This window comes from Panthera onca, chromosome C1 (genome assembly GCF_046562875.1).
Source record: "Panthera onca isolate mPanOnc1 chromosome C1, mPanOnc1 haplotype 2, whole genome shotgun sequence".
Taxonomy (NCBI): domain Eukaryota; kingdom Metazoa; phylum Chordata; class Mammalia; order Carnivora; family Felidae; genus Panthera; species Panthera onca.
This window is the reverse complement of record NC_138346.1, coordinates 132048957-132070270: the sequence shown is the minus strand read 5'-3', so window position 1 is coordinate 132070270 and position 21314 is coordinate 132048957.

Sequence of the window (21314 nt, the reverse complement as noted above, 5' to 3'; positions counted from 1 at the left end):
TATTCTTTATTTGATGTGACATCGGTATCATATCTTCCTTTACTTCTTAAATCATGCTATCTTTTAGCTCTGTGAGCATGTTTATTATGGCTACTTTAAAGTACTTATTTTTCAGATAAAGCTGACATCTGGTCCTTCTGACAGGTAATTTTTGTTGCCTTCCTCACTGCCTCCACCCAAGTATATGAATAATATTTTTCTATTTCTTTTCATGCATATTTTTCTAATTAGATTCTTTATATAATGTATTGCAATGACTTGGGACTTCCCTGCCCTTTTGGATCATGTTGTCACATTTGTTTGTTTATTTGCTTAGCTACTGACTATTTCCTCATCACAATATTTAGACTCTGATATTCCTCTGGGAGGTGCAGCTTTGAGCATTCCAGAGTTGCCATGGGATGGCACTGTTACTAGTAGGACTCTCTTCTCTTTTCCTTACCATACCTCCTAAACTCTACAGATTGCAGCTGGTTGCTCTTTTATTTTCAATAATATCCTGAGTGGTCTTGGTTCAAATACCACAGAATCTTGCCACTCCTACTGAATTTTCATAAATGGTTTTGAAAAGATTTGTTTTTCATTTGTTGATTACCCAAAGATAATTTCTAGAAGACTTTTTTGATTTGATCTTTTTAAATAGTTCCTACCAGTTTTACTGGGAAGAGGCTCATTGCATTCCCTCATGGTGTCCTGATGAAAGCTAATTCCCTATGCATGTGCTTTTTAGTTTTCAAATATTTGGGAATTTCCCAAGTATCATTCTGTCTTTTATTTAATATGCAATTATTTTACCCTCAGAACACATACTATGACTGATTTCAGTGTTTAAATATATATCAATATTTGTCCCATGGTATATGTTAAGTAATTGTAGTTAAAATAAAAACTGTTTATAGTAAAAAATATTTGTTTCATGGTCCAGGATATAGTCTGTCTTATTAAATTTTTTTATGTAAACTTGAAAAGAATATCTATTTGTCTATCTGTTAGGTGCAATGTTCTATAAATACCAATTTGGTTATTAGTGTTGTTCAAGTGCTCTATATTCTTTCTAATTTTCTACTTGTGTCAATTATTGAGTCAGAAGTGTTGTGGATTTATCTATTTCTTCCTTCAGTTTTAATTTCAAGTTTTGTTTTTTTATTTTATTTATTTATTTATTTATTTATTTATTTATTTATTTATTTATTTATTTTGAGGGGCGGGGGGAGAATCTTACGCAGGTTCCATGCTGAGCATGGAGCTTGCTGAGGGGCTTGATTTCACAACTCTGAGATCATGACCTGAAGTGAAATAAGGAGTGGAATGCTTAACCAACTGAGCTACCCAGGTGCCTCTAATTTCAAGTATTTTTAAGCCTTATTATGCATACATAAACATAGGATTGCTATGCCATCTGGATGAAATGGCCTATTAATATTATGAAATGAGCTTCTTTATTCCTGGTAATATCATTTTCTTATCTACTTTTTCTGAAATTAATGTAGCCACTTACTTTTTCTTTTGACTAGAGTGAGAATGGTACATATTTTTCAATTCTTATACATTAAAGCTATCAATGCCCTTATATGAAAAGTGGATTTCTTACAGACAGCATATAGTTGGGTCTTGCTTCTTTTTAAAATCAAGCCTGACAAACTCTACTTTTAACCATTTACATGTAGTGTCATTATTGTTATAGTTGTGTTTAAAGCTACCATGTGGCTATTATTTTCTGTTGTTTTTTTTTTTCTATCTGTGCTAGCATCCTATGTGAGAGAACTTACCACATCTTAGAGCCATAGGATGTTAGATGACAGATATTATCACACAGACATACATAAAGAAGCAATAATATTGCAAATTATGTTAATATGTAAAAATTGAATGGTTAAATATATATGGGTGGGAAATAAACTTTCTAAACATAACACCAAAAGTAAAACCTATAAAGAAAAAAATCAATAAGTGTCTGGAAGTAAAAAAAACAAACAAACAAACAAACATAATAAATCCTAAAACAAATGCCAGGATGAAAATTAAATAAAATAATAAAAGTCTATAATTATATTTTCTGAAATTATTATAAACCAAAACAGAAACCTAGGCAAAATAGACATAAAATACATCATTATGTCAGCCATTGTGGTAGGCAGAATTCAAGATGGCTCCAAAGGAGTCATGTTCTTATGTAATCCCCTCCCGTTGGGTGATGGCTAAACCTGTCACTGCTTCTAACCAAAGGAATTTGTCAAAGGTAATGTGGTAGCCACGCCCTTAATTAGGTTATAAAACAAATGTGTTGGAATAATCACTCCTGAGATTCTATCTTGGCTAACTGGAGATGGATTGCTTTGCTCACTTTGAAGAAGGAAATCCTATATTGTGACAAGTCCTGTGAAGACATGGGAAGGACTGGGAGCAGCCTTTGGAGTTAACAGTAACCCTTGCTATAAGCTTGAAAAACACAGCATGCCTGTCTTACAACTTCATCTAACTGAATTCTGACAACTACATGAGCTTAGAAGAGGACCCAAAACTTCAGAAAGGCATGCACCTTGATTTCACCCGATGAACCTTGATTTCAGTCTGGTGAGAAGGGTACCCAACTAACCCATGCCTGGATGATGGACTCACAAAAACTGTGATATAATAAATGTATGTTAACTTAATATGCTGACTTTGTGTTAATTTGTTATGCAGCAATAGAAGACTAAAGCATCTATAGCAGAATAAACATCACCAAAGTGTTCAAAACATCAAAAAATATATCTGAAACAATGAAAATATGTCATTGCTCATTTAAAACATAAACTCATAGCCTGTATAAAGCATTAATACATGTATTTACATATCCTTATTTATGTTTCTGTATTTTATTATTATTGAAACTGATTTTGAAATTTTTATATTTATATTTAATCTGTTTCTACATGTACATGTACTACAATTTTTACATATGTTTGTAATCTCCATGTCTATATGCATAATATCACCCCTTTTTTTTTTTTTTACATTGCTTGGATCTTAATTTATTTATTTATTTATTTTTTATTTTTTTTTATTTTTTTTATTTTTTTTTATTTTTTAATATATGAAATTTACTGTCAAATTGGTTTCCATACAACACCCAGTGCTCATCCCAAAAGGTGCCCTCCTCAATACCCATCACCCACCCTGCCCTCCCTCCCACCCTGCCCTCCCTCCCACCCCCCATCAACCCTCAGTTTGTTCTCAGTTTTTTTTTGTTTTTTTTTTGTTTTTTTTTTGTTTTTTTTTTTGTTCTCAGTTTTTAACAGTCTCTTATGCTTTGGCTCTCTCCCACTCTAACCTCTTTTTTTTTTTTTTTCCCTTCCCCTCCCCCATGGGTTTCTGTTATGTTTCTCAGGATCCACATAAGAGTGAAACCATATGGTATCTGTCTTTCTCTGTATGGCTTATTTCACTTAGCATCACACTCTCCAGTTCCATCCGTGTTGCTACAAAAGGCCATATTTCATTTTTTCTCATTGCCACGTAGTATTCCATTGTGTATATAAACCACAATTTCTTTATCCATTCATCAGTTGATGGACATTTAGGCTCTTTCCATAATTTGGCTATTGTTGAGAGTGCCGCTATAAACATTGGGGTACAGGTGCCCCTATGCATCAGTACTCCTGTATCCCTTGGATAAATTCCTAGCAGTGCTATTGCTGGGTCATAGGGTAGGTCTATTTTTAATCTTCTGAGGAACCTCCACACTGCTTTCCAGAGCGGCTGCGCCAATTTGCATTCCCACCAACAGTGCAAGAGGGTTCCTGTTTCTCCACATCCTCTCCAGCATCTATAGTCTCCTGATTTCTTCATTTTGGCCACTCTGACTGGCGTGAGGTGGTATCTGAGTGTGGTTTTGATTTGTATTTCCCTGATAAGGAGCGACGTTGAACATCTTTTCATGTGCCTGTTGGCCATCCGGATGTCTTCTTTAGAGAAGTGTCTATTCATGTTTTCTGCCCATTTCTTCACTGGGTTATTTGTTTTTCAGGTGTGGAGTTTGATGAGCTCTTTATAGATTTTGGATACTAGCCCTTTGTCCGATGTGTCATTTGCAAATATCTTTTCCCATTCCGTTGGTTGCCTTTTAGTTTTGTTGGTTGTTTCCTTTGCTGTGCAGAAGCTTTTTATCTTCATAAGGTCCCAGTAATTCACTTTTGCTTTTAATTCCCTTGCCTTTGGGGATGTGCCGAGTAAGAGATTGCTACGGCTGAGGTCAGAGAGGTCTTTTCCTGCTTTCTCCTCTAAGGTTTTGATGGTTTCCTGTCTCACATTCAGGTCCTTTATCCATTTTGAGTTTATTTTTGTGAATGGTGTGAGAAAGTGGTCTAGTTTCAACCTTCTGCATGTTGCTGTCCAGTTCTCCCAGCACCATTTGTTAAAGAGACTGTCTTTTTTCCATTGGATGTTCTTTCCTGCTTTGTCAAAGATGAGTTGGCCATACGTTTGTGGGTCTAGTTCTGGGGTTTCTATTCTATTCCATTGGTCTATGTGTCTGTTTTTATGCCAATACCATGCTGTCTTGATGATGACAGCTTTGTAGTAGAGGCTAAAGTCTGGGATTGTGATGCCTCCTGCTTTGGTCTTCTTCTTCAAAATTACTTTGGCTATTCGGGGCCTTTTGTGGTTCCATATGAATTTTAGGATTGCTTGTTCTAGTTTCGAGAAGAATGCTGGTGCAATTTTGATTGGGATTGCATTGAATGTGTAGATAGCTTTGGGTAGTATTGACATTTTGACAATATTTATTCTTCCAATCCATGAGCAGGGAATGTCTTTCCATTTCTTTATATCTTCTTCAATTACCTGCATAAGCTTTCTATAGTTTTCAGCATACAGATCTTTTACATCTTTGGTTAGATTTATTCCTAGGTATTTTATGCTTCTTGGTGCAATTGTGAATGGGATCAGTTTCTTCATTTGTCTTTCTGTTGCTTCATTGTTAGTGTATAAGAATGCAACTGATTTCTGCACATTGATTTTGTATCCTGCAACTTTGCTGAATTCATGTATCAGTTCTAGCAGACTTTTGGTGGAGTCTATCGGATTTTCCATGTATAATATCATGTCATCTGCAAAAAGCGAAAGCTTGACTTCATCTTTGCCAATTTTGATGCCTTTGATTTCCTTTTGTTGTCTGATTGTTGATGCTAGAACTTCCAGCACTATATTAAACAACAGCAGTGACAGTGGGCATCCCTGTCGTGTTCCTGATCTCAGGGAAAAAGCTCTCAGTTTTTCCCCGTTGAGGATGATGTTAGCTGTGGGCTTTTCATAAATGGCCTTTATGATCTTTAAGTATGTTCCTTCTATCTCGACTTTCTCAAGGGTTTTTATTAAGAAAGGGTGCTGGATTTTGTCAAAGGCCTTTTCTGCATCGATTGACAAGATCATATGGTTCTTCTCTTTTTTTTTGTTAATGTGATGTATCACGTTGATCGATTTGCGAATGTTGAACCAGCCCTGCATCCCAGGAATGAATCCCACTTGATCATGGTGAATAATTCTTTTTATATGCTGTTGAATTCGATTAGCTAGTATCTTATTAAGAATTTTTGCATCCATATTCATCAGGGATATTGGCCTGTAGTTCTCTTTTTTTACTGGGTCTCTGTCTGGTTTAGGAATCAAAGTAATACTGGCTTCATAGAATGAGTCTGGAAGTTTTCCTTCCCTTTCTATTTCTTGGAATAGCTTGAGAAGGATAGGTATTATCTCTGCTTTAAATGTCTGGTAGAACTCCCCTGGGAAGCCATCTGGTCCTGGACTCTTATTTGTTGGGAGATTTTTGATAACCGATTCAATTTCTTCGCTGGTTATGGGTCTGTTCAAGCTTTCTATTTCCTCCTGATTGAGTTTTGGAAGAGTGTGGGTGTTTAGAAATTTGTCCATTTCTTCCAGGTTGTCCAATTTGCTGGCATATAATTTTTCATAGTATTCCCTGATAATTGTTTGTATCTCTGAGGGATTGGTTGTAATCATTCCATTTTCATTCATGATTTTATCTATTTGGGTCATCTCCCTTTTCTTTTTCAGAAGCCTGGCTAGAGGTTTGTCAATTTTGTTTATTTTTTCAAAAAACCAACTCTTGGTTTCGTTGATCTGCTCTACAGTTTTTTTAGATTCTATATTGTTTATTTCTGCTCTGATCTTTATGATTTCTCTTCTTCTGCTGGGTTTAGGCTGCCTTTGCTGTTCTGCTTCTAGTTCCTTTAGGTGTGCTGTTAGATTTTGTATTTGGGATTTTTCTTGTTTCTTGAGATAGGCCTGGATTGCAATGTATTTTCCTCTCAGGACTGCCTTCGCTGCATCCCAAAGCGTTTGGATTGTTGTATTTTCATTTTCGTTTGTTTCCATATATGTTTTAATTTCTTCTCTAATTGCCTGGTTGACCCACTCATTCGTTAGTAGGGTGTTCTTTAACCTCCATGCTTTTGGAGGTTTTCCAGACTTTTTCCTGTGGTTGATTTCAAGCTTCATAGCATTGTGGTCTGAAAGTATGCATGGTATAATTTCAATTCTTGTAAACTTATGAAGGGCTGTTTTGTGACCCAGTATATGATCTATCTTGGAGAATGTTCCATGTGCACTCGAGAAGAAAGTATATTCTGTTGCTTTGGGATGCAGAGTTCTAAATATATCTGTCAAGTCCATCTGATCCAATGTATCATTCAGGGCCCTTGTTTCTTTATTGACTGTGTGTCTAGATGATCTATCCATTTCTGTAAGTGGGGTGTTAAAGTCCCCTGCAATGACCACATTCTTATCAATAAGGTTGCTTATGTTTATGAGTAATTGTTTTATATATCTGGGGGCTCGGGTATTCGGCGCATAGACATTTATAATAGTTAGCTCTTCCTGGTGGATAGACCCTGTGATTATTATATAATGCCCTTCTTCATCTCTTGTTACAGCCTTTAATTTAAAGTCTAGTTTGTCTGATATAAGTATGGCTACTCCAGCTTTCTTTTGGCTTCCAGGAGCATGATAAATAGTTCTCCATCCCCTCACTCTCAATCTAAAGGTGTCCTCAGATCTAAAATGAGTCTCTTGTAGACAGCAAATAGATGGGTCTTGTTTTTTTATCCATTCTGATACCCTATGTCTTTTAGTTGGCGCATTTAATCCATTTACATTCAGTGTTATTATAGAAAGATATGGGTTTAGAGTCATTGTGATGTCTGTATGTTTTATGCTTGTAGTGATGTCTCTGGTACTTTGTCTCACAGGATCCCCCTTAGGATCTCTTGTAGGGCTGGTTTCGTGGTGACAAATTCCTTCAGTTTTTGTTTGTTTGGGAAGACCTTTATCTCTCCTTCTATTCTAAATGACAGACTTGCTGGATAAAGGATTCTCGGCTGCATATTTTTTCTGTTTAGCACACTGTAGATATCGTGCCAAGCCTTTCTGGCCTGCCAAGTTTCAAAGGAGAGATCAGTCACGAGTCTTATAGGTCTCCCTTTATATGTGAGGGCACGTTTATCCCTTGCTGCTTTCAGAATTTTCTCTTTATCCTTGTATTTTGCCAGTTTCACTATGATATGTCGTGCAGAAGATTGATTCAAGTTATGTCTGAAGGGAGTTCTCTGTGCCTCTTGGATTTCAATGCCTTTTTCCTTCCCCAGTTCAGGGAAGTTCTCAGCTATAATTTCTTCAAGTACCCCTTCAGCACCTTTCCCTCTCTCTTCCTCCTCTGGGATACCAATTATGCGTATATTATTTTTTTTTAGTGTATCATTTAGTTCTCTAATTTTCCCCTCATACTTCTGGATTTTTTTATCTCTCTTTCAGCTTCCTCTTTCTCCATAACTTTATCTTCTAGTTCACCTATTCTCTCCTCTGCCTCTTCAATCCTCAATCCGAGCCGTCGTGGTTTCCATTTTGTTTTGCATTTCGTTTAAAGCGTTTTTCAGCTCCTCGTGACTGTTCCTTAGTCCCTCGATCTTTGTGGCAAGAGATTCTCTGCTGTCCTGTATACTGTTTTCAAGCCCAGCGATTAATTTTATGACTATTATTCTAAATTCACTTTCTGTTATATTATTTAAATCCTTTTTGATCAGTTCATTAGCTGTTGTTATTTCCTGGAGATTCTTCTGAGGGGAATTCTTCCGTTTGGTCATTTTGGAGAGTCCCTGGCGTGGTGAGGACCTGCAGGGCACTTCCCCTGTGCTGTGGTGTATAACTGGAGTTAGTGGGCGGGGCCGCAGTCCGACCCGATGTCTGCCCCCAGCCCACTGCTGGGGCCACAGTCAGACTGGTGTGTGCCTTCTCTTCCCCTCTCCTAGGGGCGGGATTCACTGTGGGGTGGCGTGTCCCGTCTGGGCTACTTGCACACTGCCAGGCTTGTGTTGCTGGGGATCTGGCGTATTAGCTGGGGTGGGTAGGCAAGGTGCACGGGGGGCTGGAGGGGCAGGCTTAGGTCGCTTCTCCTTAGGTGATCCACTTCAGGAGGAGCCCTGTGGCAGCGGGAGGGAGTCAGATCCGCTGCCGGAGGTTTGGCTCCGCAGAAGCACAGAGTTGGGTGTTTGCGCGGAGCGAGCAAGTTCCCTGGCAGGAACTGGTTCCCTTTGGGATTTTGGCTGGGGGATGGGCGGGGGAGATGGCGCTGGCGCCTTTGTTCCCCGCCAAGCTGAGCTCTGCCGTCCGGGGGCTCAGCAGCTTTCCCTCCCTTTGTCTTCCAGCCTTCCCGCTTTCCGAGCAGAGCTGTTAACTTATGACCTCCCAGACGCTAAGTCGTGCTCGCTGTCGGAACACAGTCCGTCTGGCCCCTCCTCTTTTGCCAGCCAGACTCGGGGGCTCTGCTTGGCCGGCGGGCCGCCCCTCCGCCCCGGCTCCCTCCCGCCAGTCCGTGGAGCACGCACCGCCTCGCCGCCCTTCCTACCCTCTTCCGTGGGCCTCTCGTCTGCGCTTGACTCCGGAGACTCCCTTCTGCTAATCCTCTGGCGGTTTTCTGGGTTCTTTAGGCAGGTGTTGTTGGAATCTAAGTGATCGGCAGGACGCACTGTGAGCCCCGCGTCCTCCTACGCCGCCATCTTACAGTCTTCTAATATCACCCCTTTTGACAAGAATGTAGAGCATCAAATATTTTCACATTCTACTGATGAAATCCACATTGGGTATACATTTACAAAATTCCTGACAAGGCTAAAAACACAGGAAATATTTGGTATTTACTACAATGTTAGCTAGCAAATACAGAAAATAAAAGGAAAATGAATTACTATTTTAAATAACACATGACAAAATCCCAGTTTTCTATTTATATAAAATATGTACTTATGACACATAATTATATAATAGATACACATATTTGTTATGGCTTCTTCTAAAATACATACAAATATACATAGAAGAATATATGTGAATTAATTTGACATTTCATTAACAGAGGTTATTTCTGGATAATGGGTATATGCATTATTTTGTGAGCAGTAATTTTTTCTTATAAATTATTTTTATTTTGGGGGTGCCTGGGTGGCTCAATCCATTAAGCGTCTGACTCTTTATTCCTGATCTCAACATTGTGAGATTGAGTCCCACATCAGGCTCCACACTGAGCATGGAGCCTGCTTGGCATTCTCTCTCTCCCTCTTCCCCTCCCCTACTTGTGTGTGCTCTCTCTCTCTTAAGCAAATTTTAAAAAATTAAATAAATAAATAAATAAATAATTTTCATTTTAGATGTTTTTTCAAAGTACATTTAGTTTTTTAATATGAAAATTAAAGTTTTAATTTTATTTGTATATAATCAGGTGCTATTTTATTATCTTATCTTGGTTATACAATTGTTATTTTAGTACCATTTATGGTACATTTATGGGTTATTTATGTACAAATTTCATCTCTTCTCCTTGTTTATAAGTTCACTGAAACGATGAGAGGCACAGTCATTTTTTTAGGTGCACAGTCAATATGTGTAGAAAGAATAAGTGAATAAGTCTCATGATGGCAATGGCGTGGCTCTTTACATTTACGAATACTGTCTCTTTCAAATAACAATCTCTTTGAAAAACATTTCATTATTTTGTGTAACTACAGTAGTCCTCCTTGATCCATGGTTTCACTTTCCACACGTTCAGTTACCTGGGGTCAACAGTGGTCTGGAAGCAGATAATCCTCCTGACATCATCAGAAGGTCAATCACATCAGTAGAAGGTACATCATTCATCCCATTCATCTGATCGCACAGGCATTTTATCATCTTATATCATCACAATAAGAATGGCAGGCATAGTGCAATAAGATATTTTGAGAGAGGCCATATTCAAATGAATTTTATTTCTTTTAAAATAAATATTTTTGAGAGAGAGCGCACGAGAGTATGAGTGGGGGAGGGGCAGAGACAGAGGGGGACAGAGGATCCAAAGCAGGCTCTGCACTGACAGCAGCGAGAGCCCAATGTGGGTCTTGAAGTCACAAACCAGGAGATCATGACCTGAGAAGAAGTTGGATGCTCAACTGACTGAGCCACCCAGGTGCCCCTAACATAACTTTTATTACAGTATAGTTAAAATTGTTCTATTTTATTGTTAGCTGTTGTTAATATTTTACTATGCCTGATGTATTAAACTTTATCATAGGCATGTATGTATAGGGGGAATATACATATATATACACACATATATATATATGTATATATATGTATACATATATATATATGTATACCTATATATATATAGGTTTCAGTACTATCTGTCATTTCAGGCAACCACCGGTGGTCTTGGAATGTATCCCCCAAAGATAAGGGGGGGACTACTGTAGTTTGATTTCCTTTCCATGGTCTGATAATATAGTTACTTTACAAAACACCAGGGATTGATTTAGCAACTTTTTAATTTTTTTTTTTTTTTTTTTTTTTTTTTTTTTTTACCTTACAAAGTACCATTACCACTCAAAGGCACTAATTAAACTCAACTGAACACATGGGAGGCATTAGGCAGACAGAGTTGCAGCCTGCTGTGAGCCTAATAATCTTGGTATAAGAAATGTTGAAAAACAAAGTTCAACTGAGTAAATTGTAAAGATGTTATTGGCTTTATTCAATAATTCATGACTCCAGCAGCATCCCGTCTAGCTGATAGAAAGGAACTCTGAGGAGCTATACAAAATGAAAAGCTTTTACAGGCAGAAGGGAGTGAGACAAGGAAGTCATACTAGCAAAACACAAATTGTTTGACAAGGTCACCTTCCTTTGGGGCATTAATGGTCCCTATATCAGGCAGATTACCTCACTAGTACTGAGGAGGTAATTCCTGATTGGCTGTTTAAGATTCATTCCTGGGAGAGGCCAAAACACTAAGTATTAAGTCTCAGTTTGGTGACATGAGGCCTAACATAAGTGACTCCATTTTAGGCCTATTGTCTTGTTTTTAACAGTATTATTAAAAAGGAAGAAGGGAGTTCATAGATTTGAAGAAAGAATCTGTTGAAGTCACTCTACACACTGCTCATTTCTTCACAAGTAAACTTTTTTGTACTTTTGCATAGTTTTCTTTAACTTTCAAAAGTTCCCTAGAGCATACTATCAATTCTAACCACAGAAATTTGAATTATCTCGGGGCACCTGGGTGACTCAGTCAGTTAAGCATCTGACTTTGGCTCAGGTCATGATCTCAGGGTTCATGAGTTTGAGCCCTGCATCAGGCTTTGTGCTTACAGCACAGAGCCTGGAGCTGCCTTTGAGTCTGTGTCTCCCTCTCTCTCTGCCCCTCCCCTGCTCATGCTCTGCATCTCTCTCTCTCTCTCAAAAATAACTAAACATTAAATTTTTTAAAATATTTTTTAATATTAAAAAAAACTTGAACTGTCTCCAAGAATGCTAAGAGTGCCACCCTAGTTGCTAAAATAGCTACTCTTTCTCTGTACAGGATAAAGAAATGTTTCTTTGTGGCTTTTATTGACAAAAGTTTTAATAGAAATCCACTAATAGAGTACTAAGAGGAACAGAAAGAGCATATCTAGAATATTACTACTGAAAGTCGTTAACAACTACTAGGTGCTTAAGTGCTCTAACGCTTTACATGTTTTAAGTCATTTAATATCTCCCCAGGTAAAAATATATCTTTGTTACAATTGTGGATGCCACAATGACTCTAAATTGGCTTTATTGTCCTTTGTATGACCCTTGTTTATCAATAAGCCTGAGAAATTAATGAGATTTGTTTCCCCTGCAAGAGCATTAATTTTAAGACCTACCTATGATGTGATATAATTTAAAAGGGGGTTTTCACTTGTTTAGTGCTCATCATCCACTTGACATCCATGTGAAAGGAAATTTGATACTCATTTATGTGAATTTTTTAATTGATTTTGATATTGTCCTGGTAATTTGCTGTGACCTAGAACCTATTTCACTTAATAAAAGTGGGATTAAAAGGCAGACCATTTCACTGAATATATGCAATCATTAAAACTAAAAAAAATGTTATTTTTATTCTCAAAATCATGCATATTTGAGCAATATGTACAGTTAGAAATTTGCAAATTTTAAACACTCATACAGTCTTAAAGCAACAGTGTTTCAGAGATAGATATATATCTCCAATTGTTCACATCTGGGTAGAAACTATATTGAGAGAATGTTTTTTAATTGATTATTCATAATTAGATTTTTTCCGCAAGGATGATAAAATCAGTTTTTGGATATATAATGTTGACAGTTTTCATTACATTTATTTTTGGGAAATAATAAAAATTTAAATGTCACAATATCCCTTTCACATAGTGTCTAAATTACTTTTGTGGATTATTACCATGTCTTTAAATTAGAAAAGCTTACTTTTACACCTCCTGTATAGGGAAAAACCCAGTTTTCCCTACTGTGTGTTTTTTTCCTATGCATCTCCTTTACTACTCAAAGTAGAAGCATACTCACAGAGAGCACTTCACTCTGACACTTAGAGTCACCAAATGTGCAGAGGTTTTCTTTGTGACACCAGCTGGGTATCTTACAATCTCAGTTTTGACACCAGCTACCTGGTGTCAGATCTCACAGGTTAAGGACTCACTCAAGACTGCTCCTGCCCTACTTCCAATGCCAATCTCAAATTACATCTCCAGGTTACACACAACTTCTGTCCAATTTGGCTACACACTGGAGGTTATCATGGAGGTTCCCATACTCAGGTTCAATGAACTTGTTAGCGTCGTTCACAGCACTCAGGGAAATATTTACTTACATCTACTAATTTATTAAAGGACATGATAAAGGATAAAGATGAAGAGATAATAGGGGAGGTCTGGGAGGGTCCTGAGCATGGGATATTCTGTCCCAGTCAGGTTGTTTCACCTCCCTGGTATAGATGTGTTCACCTATGTGGAAGCTTTCTAAACCCTATACTTTTGGGATTTTATGGAAGCTTCCTCATGTAGGCATGATCAATCTTTAGCCCCATTTTCAGATTTTCTCCCTTCTTAAGAATTGGGGGTATGTGGTTAAAAATTCCAATAGTGCGGGGCATCTGGGTGGCTCAGTCAGTACAGGGTCCAACCCTGGATTTTGACTCAGGTCATAACCTTACAGTTTGTGAGTTCAAGCCCCACATCAGGCTCTGCGCTAACAGTGAGGAGCCTGCTTGGGAATCCCACTCTCTCTCTCTCTGTCTCTGTCTCTCCCTCTTTCTCTGCCCTTCCCCCACTCTGTCTCTCCCTCTCTCTCAAAATAAATAAATAAACTAAAAAAAAAATTCAATCGTGGCTTGTTCTTTCCAGTGACCAGCCTCATCCAGGAGCCATCTAGGAGCCCACCAAGAATCACCTCATCAGGATAAAAGACATTCCTATCACCCAGAAAATTATAAGGGTTTCAGGAGGCCTGTTCCAGGGATGGGTCAAAGACCACATATTAGACCAAGAAATGCTCCTCATGTTCTTATCACTTAAGAAAATACAGAGTTTTCAAGAACCCTGTGTCAGCAGCCATGGGCAGAGACCAATACATATTTCTTATTAAAAATAATAACATCATAATCTTAATCTGAAAATTACATACAAGCCACTTACGATTAACAATCATTTGTAAAGCTTGCAATACACACTAATTATATGGATCATAATTGTTAATCTAGTTTGTACCACATAATAAAATAGACATAGGGTACCTGATTATATATAAATATAAATGTATATTAATAAACCCAGGTTTATTGGGTTTTGTCACATGTATCACTGAGGACCATTGGACGGTTTTAAGGAGAATCATATATTTGGATCTGCACTTTAAACAAAAACAATTGCTGTTTTTTCTTTTGTAAATAGCTGTTTAAAGAAGAGTCCAAGTGGAGATGGGAAGGCCCAACCAGTTAGGGATAGTAGTACAGATGATAGCATTGGGGATGGGAAGAACTGAGGAGAGTTGATGTAGATTGGAGGACAACTCGAGAAGGACTGGTGATTAATTAGATGTAGCGAATGAGGGAGAGGGAATGCATCAAAAAAGTCCCTACATTTGTTTGTAGCAGCATCAAAGTGATTTTTAAAACTTTTATTTTGTCTGTTGGCTATCTGATCCCTGTCACTGTCAAACCAAAAAAATTCAACATTTGTTAGATCAAAATGTATTTAGTTCATATTCCTCCAGAAATGGTTCCATTTGTCATGGTATAAAATCTAGTAAAGTATATTGTACTAGAATTTATTAACTATGATAGAGATATGACCCCTGAAAATGGTTGATAATGAATGTGATTCTCTAGTCATTTAACTGCTTAGAATTAGACTCATTGCTTAAAAGACCTTGAGGCTCAAGACGGGACAAAGCTGGACATGACACCATAAGGGAGAAAAAGAACAGAGACCCAGGCTTCCAGATTTACCTGGATTCTCACAGTTCATACCTTTTCACAAAGCAAAAACTCAAGTTATAGAAACTCACATGGTTTTTAGTAACTTTGTAAATGCCATGGATTTGAAAAGGAACCTGGGCTGATTATACTAAGTGGAACTTTGAGAGCTGTAGGAAGCAACTCCTAGAGATTTAGAAATAGGTATTTGAGATATAATTTATATAATTGAGCAGCTTTATAAGAATATTCAATACTTTGGATACTATCTTATGAACAATAAGAATTAAATGAAGACCATTAGGCAAATATGTTAAGGCATTATGCAAGAAATATGTATTTAAAAATATTATGTCTGCAGAGTAGAGAATAGATAATAATATGTAGTAGATATTTAAAAAATACTACAGGATTAAAGTTTTTAAAAAATAATAGTAACCCAAGCAAACAAGGTGAATCCTTTATGTAAAGAAGTATTTATGAGATTTAAGATTCAGATAACTTTAAGACATTTAAAATATGTTTATAATAGGAATCATAGTATTCACATTTGACAAAAATTAATTTTTTTAATGTTTATTTATTTTTGAGAGAGAGACCGTGTGAGCCAGGGAGGGGCAGAGAGAGAGAGAGAGAGAGAGAGAGAGAGAGAGAGGGAGACAGACAGAATCCCAAACAGGCTCTAGGCTCCAACCTGTCAGTACAGAGCTGGACACAGGGCTCGAACTCACGAACCGTGAGATCATGATCTTAGCCGTACTCAGACGCTTAACCAACTGAGCCACCCAGACGCCCCACATTTGACAAAAATTAAAAAAAAAACCATGAATAACAAGCATTAGCCATTTTTTCTTGTGATTCACTATATAAGCACTTTAAAATTTTGAACATCACAGTAATGCTTTATATAGACATCTAATTCATAATAAGTAGTTTAGTAAACTGAAATTTTTAAAAAAGTGAATAGTTTGCTGAAGTTCAGAAAGCTCTAAGTGACACAACTATGTTTTAGATTTTTGATCTGATTTTAGAGGGTAGCTATAGAACAAGAAAAATGAATCAAGAATAAAACCTGGGTTTTCTCCTCAGAGAACTGTTTAAATAGAATACCCAAATAATTGAGTATCTTAAACTGTATAATTTAGAATCGAACCTGAGCCCAAATAACCCCATGATCATATATTCTATGAGAATCTATATGAAATAACCTGAAAGTTTCTCTTTAAAGAGTCGTCTAAAGCTGACAAGTTTCCTTCTTCCCAAAAGTTCTGAATTGCTTTCTATTTCCCTCACAGTTGTGGTAGAAAGTTTTAAGTACTGCTTTATTTTTTTAACTGAATAGGTTCCAAGTTTTAATATAAAGTCTCATATATCTGTTCTTTTAGGGATTGGTGAATGTTTTTCCAAGACCTTGATGACACATCTTTTAGGCATGTATGCCCACAATTTCTGTTGCAACTATTGGAATCTACTCTTGACTCCTCCAAGGCATTATAGACAATATGTAAATGAACGGTGATGGCTGTGTTCCAATAAAACTTTATTTATAAATACAGGTGGCCAATTGGGTCATAGTTTGCTGACTGTGGATGAAATATGCTGAATATAAATATATAAGCGGATAAACCTGAAGAAGACAATTTTATAGTGTGAAAGTAATTTCATTTAAAATCAATGAAATAAGCTATGCTCCTAAACATAATGCGCATGGCAAACTTTGTTCAGACTACCCACTGTCCAATCAGGGTATAGTTTTTATTAAGAAGAATCAAAGAAAATGTTGTTGTTAATAGAAACTTCCCCAAACCTGCAAATAATGCAAAAGAGAATACAACAAGTACTTCTAGTCTCATACTGTGCATTCTTGATTTTTCTATCTAAGCATTATTTAAAATATCTACTTAATTATCTGGGGGAATAAGATTTAGTCTCACTTTAGTGTTTATTATTACTTGAATACTCTCATTCATGAGTTTGCATAGTTACTTGTACATCTAGTCCTGCAAAAATATAATTTTTGTCAGGTAGGAAAACGATTTTGTAGATTATTGTTGTGTTTGCTGGTAGTACATTGACCACATCTGCCTCCAACTAGAAATGTGTTTTTGGATGAAATCTACAACTTCTGCTCCATCTAATACTCCTTTCACCAATATTGGTTCTCTCAATAATGAGGTGATAAATGTATTAGAAGTGTTCATTTTATATTTGTATAAAGTGCTATATTTTAACATTTAAAAATATACTTTGATAGTGTTTCACATTTAAGGCTTTATATTTTTTAATAAAATGCATGTAATATTTTGATTCTTGAATAACCTCTAACCAGTGGTTATTAATCTTCCTTTATCAGAAACCCTGAGTCAGTGGATGGAGAATAAGAAATCTCTTTCTAGAACATATATTTAATCACAATTACACAAATTGTTCATTCATGTTCTACTCCATGAATCCTATTTAAAAATTCATAGAACTGGACAGCCACATGCAGAAGAATGAAACTAGATCACTTTCTTACACCATACACAAAAATAAACTCAAAATGGATGAAAGACCTAAATGTGAGACAGGAAACCATCAACCTTAGAGGAGAAAACAGGCAACAACCTTTGACCTCAGCTGCAGCAACTTCTTGCTCGACACATCTCCAAAGTCAAGGGAATTAAAAGCAAAAATGAATGATTGAGACCTCATCAAGCTAAAAAGCTTCTGCACTGTAAGGGAAACAATCAACAAAACTAAAAGGCAACCGATGGGATGGGAAAAGATATCTGTAAATGACATATCGGATAAAGGGTTAGTATCCAAAATCTATAAAGAATTTACCAAACTCAACACCCCAAATAACGAAGAATCCAGTGAAGAAATGGGCAGAAGACATGAATAGACACTTTTCCAAAGACATCCAGATGGCCAACAGATACATGAAAAGATGGTCAACATCACTCATCATCAGGGAAAGTATTGTAATGTGTTAGTAATCTGGCCATGTGCCCAAATTTCTGTTTTGCAGCAAAAGTGGAGAACTATATAAAGAAAGTATAACAATTATTTATTTGTTTTTTAGGGGCTTTAACCAGGAAATCATCCTCTAATTGGTGTCAGGAATGTTTGCTTAATTTCCAGACTTTTTTTTAAACATGTGGGTTTTTGAGGCTCCTGCCTGATTAGTGCATGGTCATCCATCAACCAAGGCTGAGGCATCTCTATTGAGGTGGTTTTTGTTTTTTAAAATCATGTATTTGTTACAAAGTAATGTACTCGTTTCAATGGGAATGGTGTAAAAACTGAAAAGGCCTTATGTGATATGTATGATAATTAATAAATGAATCTTGTAAAAAAAACAATAAATAAATAAATATTCTTAAATTTATGAATGAGCTGGACTTTAGTCAATATAGATACCTATGGGGTTTATTTCATTTCCTAAAGCATGTCCTTTTAGCTTTAAAAAAAAATAAACTCAGTATTCAAAGCAATTTTGGCTACAAATACACCTCCCATGTCTATCACCTTTATGTACTCTCTACTCTCCTCTGAAAAAATTCACATTCTGTTTAATTTATCCATGTGAGGTAGAAATAACTGCCACAGTGTTTTATCTTCTTGAAATATTGGTAATTTAACACTAAGTAAAGGCTGATATCAAAGTGTAAAAAATTGTGGAATTTTAAGGGTTAGTTGGCCAAATATAAATGAGGACATATACATTTCATAGATACGTAATTCTTTGGTCTATCAATAGGATTTGACTTGATCAATGGACAGTAGCATCTGTATATGTTGGCTTCAGAGATTTACCATGAGATTGGCTGGGGCCTTTCTAGGTTTGTGTATCATTTTACTTATTAACTATGCCACATTAACTCCTGGGATTCTCCTATCCTCTTTAGGAATTCATATGCGTGCTGGGATGTGAAGCTCTCTGATTGATTTTATACACATCCACTTTAAATTCAGTTGGCACTTATATTTTACTTTTTAATCTCTAAATTATCATTTCCTTCCCATTTCATATTTGTCTGACTCATCTTTCCAATTAAATGCTACATTACATTGCATGTTGGAATTATTTTTATTCTCTTCTTTCTTGTTACCTTATGGAAATCATGATAGTTTAAGGTACACATAGAAATATTAATGAAATAAAAGATTGAAGATAATAATTTCAGAAGATGTTGTGTCTACGGTGAGAGAGGAAAATGATATTGTAGTGGGAAAATGTGGTTTCCTTTCACTCAAAATGATACTTTCTCCAAGATATCATTTTTTTACTCAAAATGAAACTTTCCCCAAATAGATTTGTTTGAGAATCTCAATTGTAGAACAGATATATTCCCTAATGTTTACTTACTTTCTAGGGAATATGTTATAAACTTTCATATATCAGAAAAGTCAATGAATCTTATACGCTTTCCTCTTAATCTGAATTTCTCATTATTATATCAGCAGATGGCACTGTCTGAATAACCCATTTAAATTAATTTCTTTGGTACTTATGCTATTTTTAAATTATTTTAAGTGTACTCATGGGGAACAGGATGGTTTTGTTAAGAAGCATAAGGAACACTCATTCTATATTTAATGCAGAATGTAATTATTTACTTGGCATACCCAGATTGACAATAAGCTTCTTGTCTTTAACTTCAGAGCAGAAATTGAATGTTTCCCTTGTTATTAATGGCCAGGCCTTGAAATTTTGCTTTTGAATGAACAGGAGGTTTTCTGTTTCATTTCTTTCTAAATATGAAATTGCCTTATGTCTTGGGCTGCTATAATGAAATACCACAGACTAGATAGCTTATAAACAAAACAGATTTATTTCTCACAATTCTAGAGGCTGGAAGTCCAAGATCAGGGTACCAGCATTGTTGGGTGAGGGTACCTTTCCAGGTCAAAGACTTCTCATACATTCACACAGCAGAATGGATGAGCTAGTTCTCTGGAGCCTCTTTTATAAGGTCACTGATGCCATTCATGAGAGCTCTACCACCATGACCTAATCATTTCCCAAAGCCCAAACTCCTAATACCATCACCTTGGGGATTAGGTTTTCAACATAAAAATTTAGGGGATCGGGGTGAGGCACAGTCATTCAGACCATAGTACCTTAGGTGAGATACTATCTTGTTTCTCTAAGTCTTTCTAAGGCCTAGAATCTGTACCTAAATCCACAATTTCAATAGCTGAGCCTTCACTCTCTTCTGCCATACATCACTACACCATTACCTGCCTTAATCCTTTATTTTTTCTTTCTGATATTGCAAAGGATATCCAAAAAAAAGCTTTGGGTAATGTGATCAGTGACTCCTTCCATGACCCCATAATTTCTATTGACCTACTAATGTGTATGTAGGATACACCTATAAGGATTTTACCATCTGCCTGATTTTTCTCTTATTGTCCCCAAGTTTTTTCCCTTTAAATATTGTCTCTGGTCTCTATCATATGCAAGTAATTCCTTAACAATCCATTCAACTGCTGAACAATTTCCTTTACTGGCAATCAAGGAAGAAACTGCTTTTACACCCATATAATTGGGTGTTGATTTTAGTAAATGAGTTCAGGAAAGTGAAATATACTCCTGAATCCTTTTTTAAAAAGTGTATTTATTTAGTTTATGAGGGGTCAGGGCAGAGAATCCCAAGCAGGTTCCATTCTGTAAGCACAGAGCCAGGACATGGGGCTCAATCTCAGGATCTGTGAAATCATGACCTGAGCCTAAATCAAGAGTCAGATGTTTAACCAACTGGGCCACCCAGGTCCCTACTCCTGAATTCTAATTTTAAGGTAGACAACTTTAATCTTTAATGGTGGCAATTGTAGGCTCAATATATTAGAAAATGAGAGGTTTTAGAACAGATATAACCAGCATTGTCTGCTAGTGAGATATTATTGCAGTGAGGTATTTTCAACTATTGGATGAACTTAAAAAAAGTTGTTGAAATACTTTGATTGCAAAGATGTGGGGAAATGGTTATACATACTCATTTCTGTTAAGGAAGTAAATTATAAATATTTATAAAATTTTCAGATCATTACTATCTAAATTTTAAGTGTACTTAAGCTTTTATTCCATAATTATACTTTGAAGCCTATTCCCTACCAAAATAAAAGCAGTATTTATCAAGATATATGGGAACGATATTTATTGCAGCAATATTTGTTTTGTCAAAACAAAACAACAAAAAAATTATTGACAACTTCAAGTTTATCACAGGGAAAGAATATGTATTTTATGGTTTAGTATCATCTTTCTACATTAAGCTATGATTTAAAGGATCAAATTAGATCAGCAAGCATTAGATCAGAAAGAGATCTATGATATATCAAGTTTAAAATATTGCAAAATAATCAGTATAGTATTTTACAATCTCTTTATAAGAGTTTTATTTATTTATATTGAGAGAGAGAGAGAGAGCACGCACACAAGCAGTGGGAGGGGTAGAGAGAGAGGAAGAGAGAGAATCCCAAGCAGGCTCCGTGTTATCAGTGCAGAGCCTGATGTGGGGCTTAA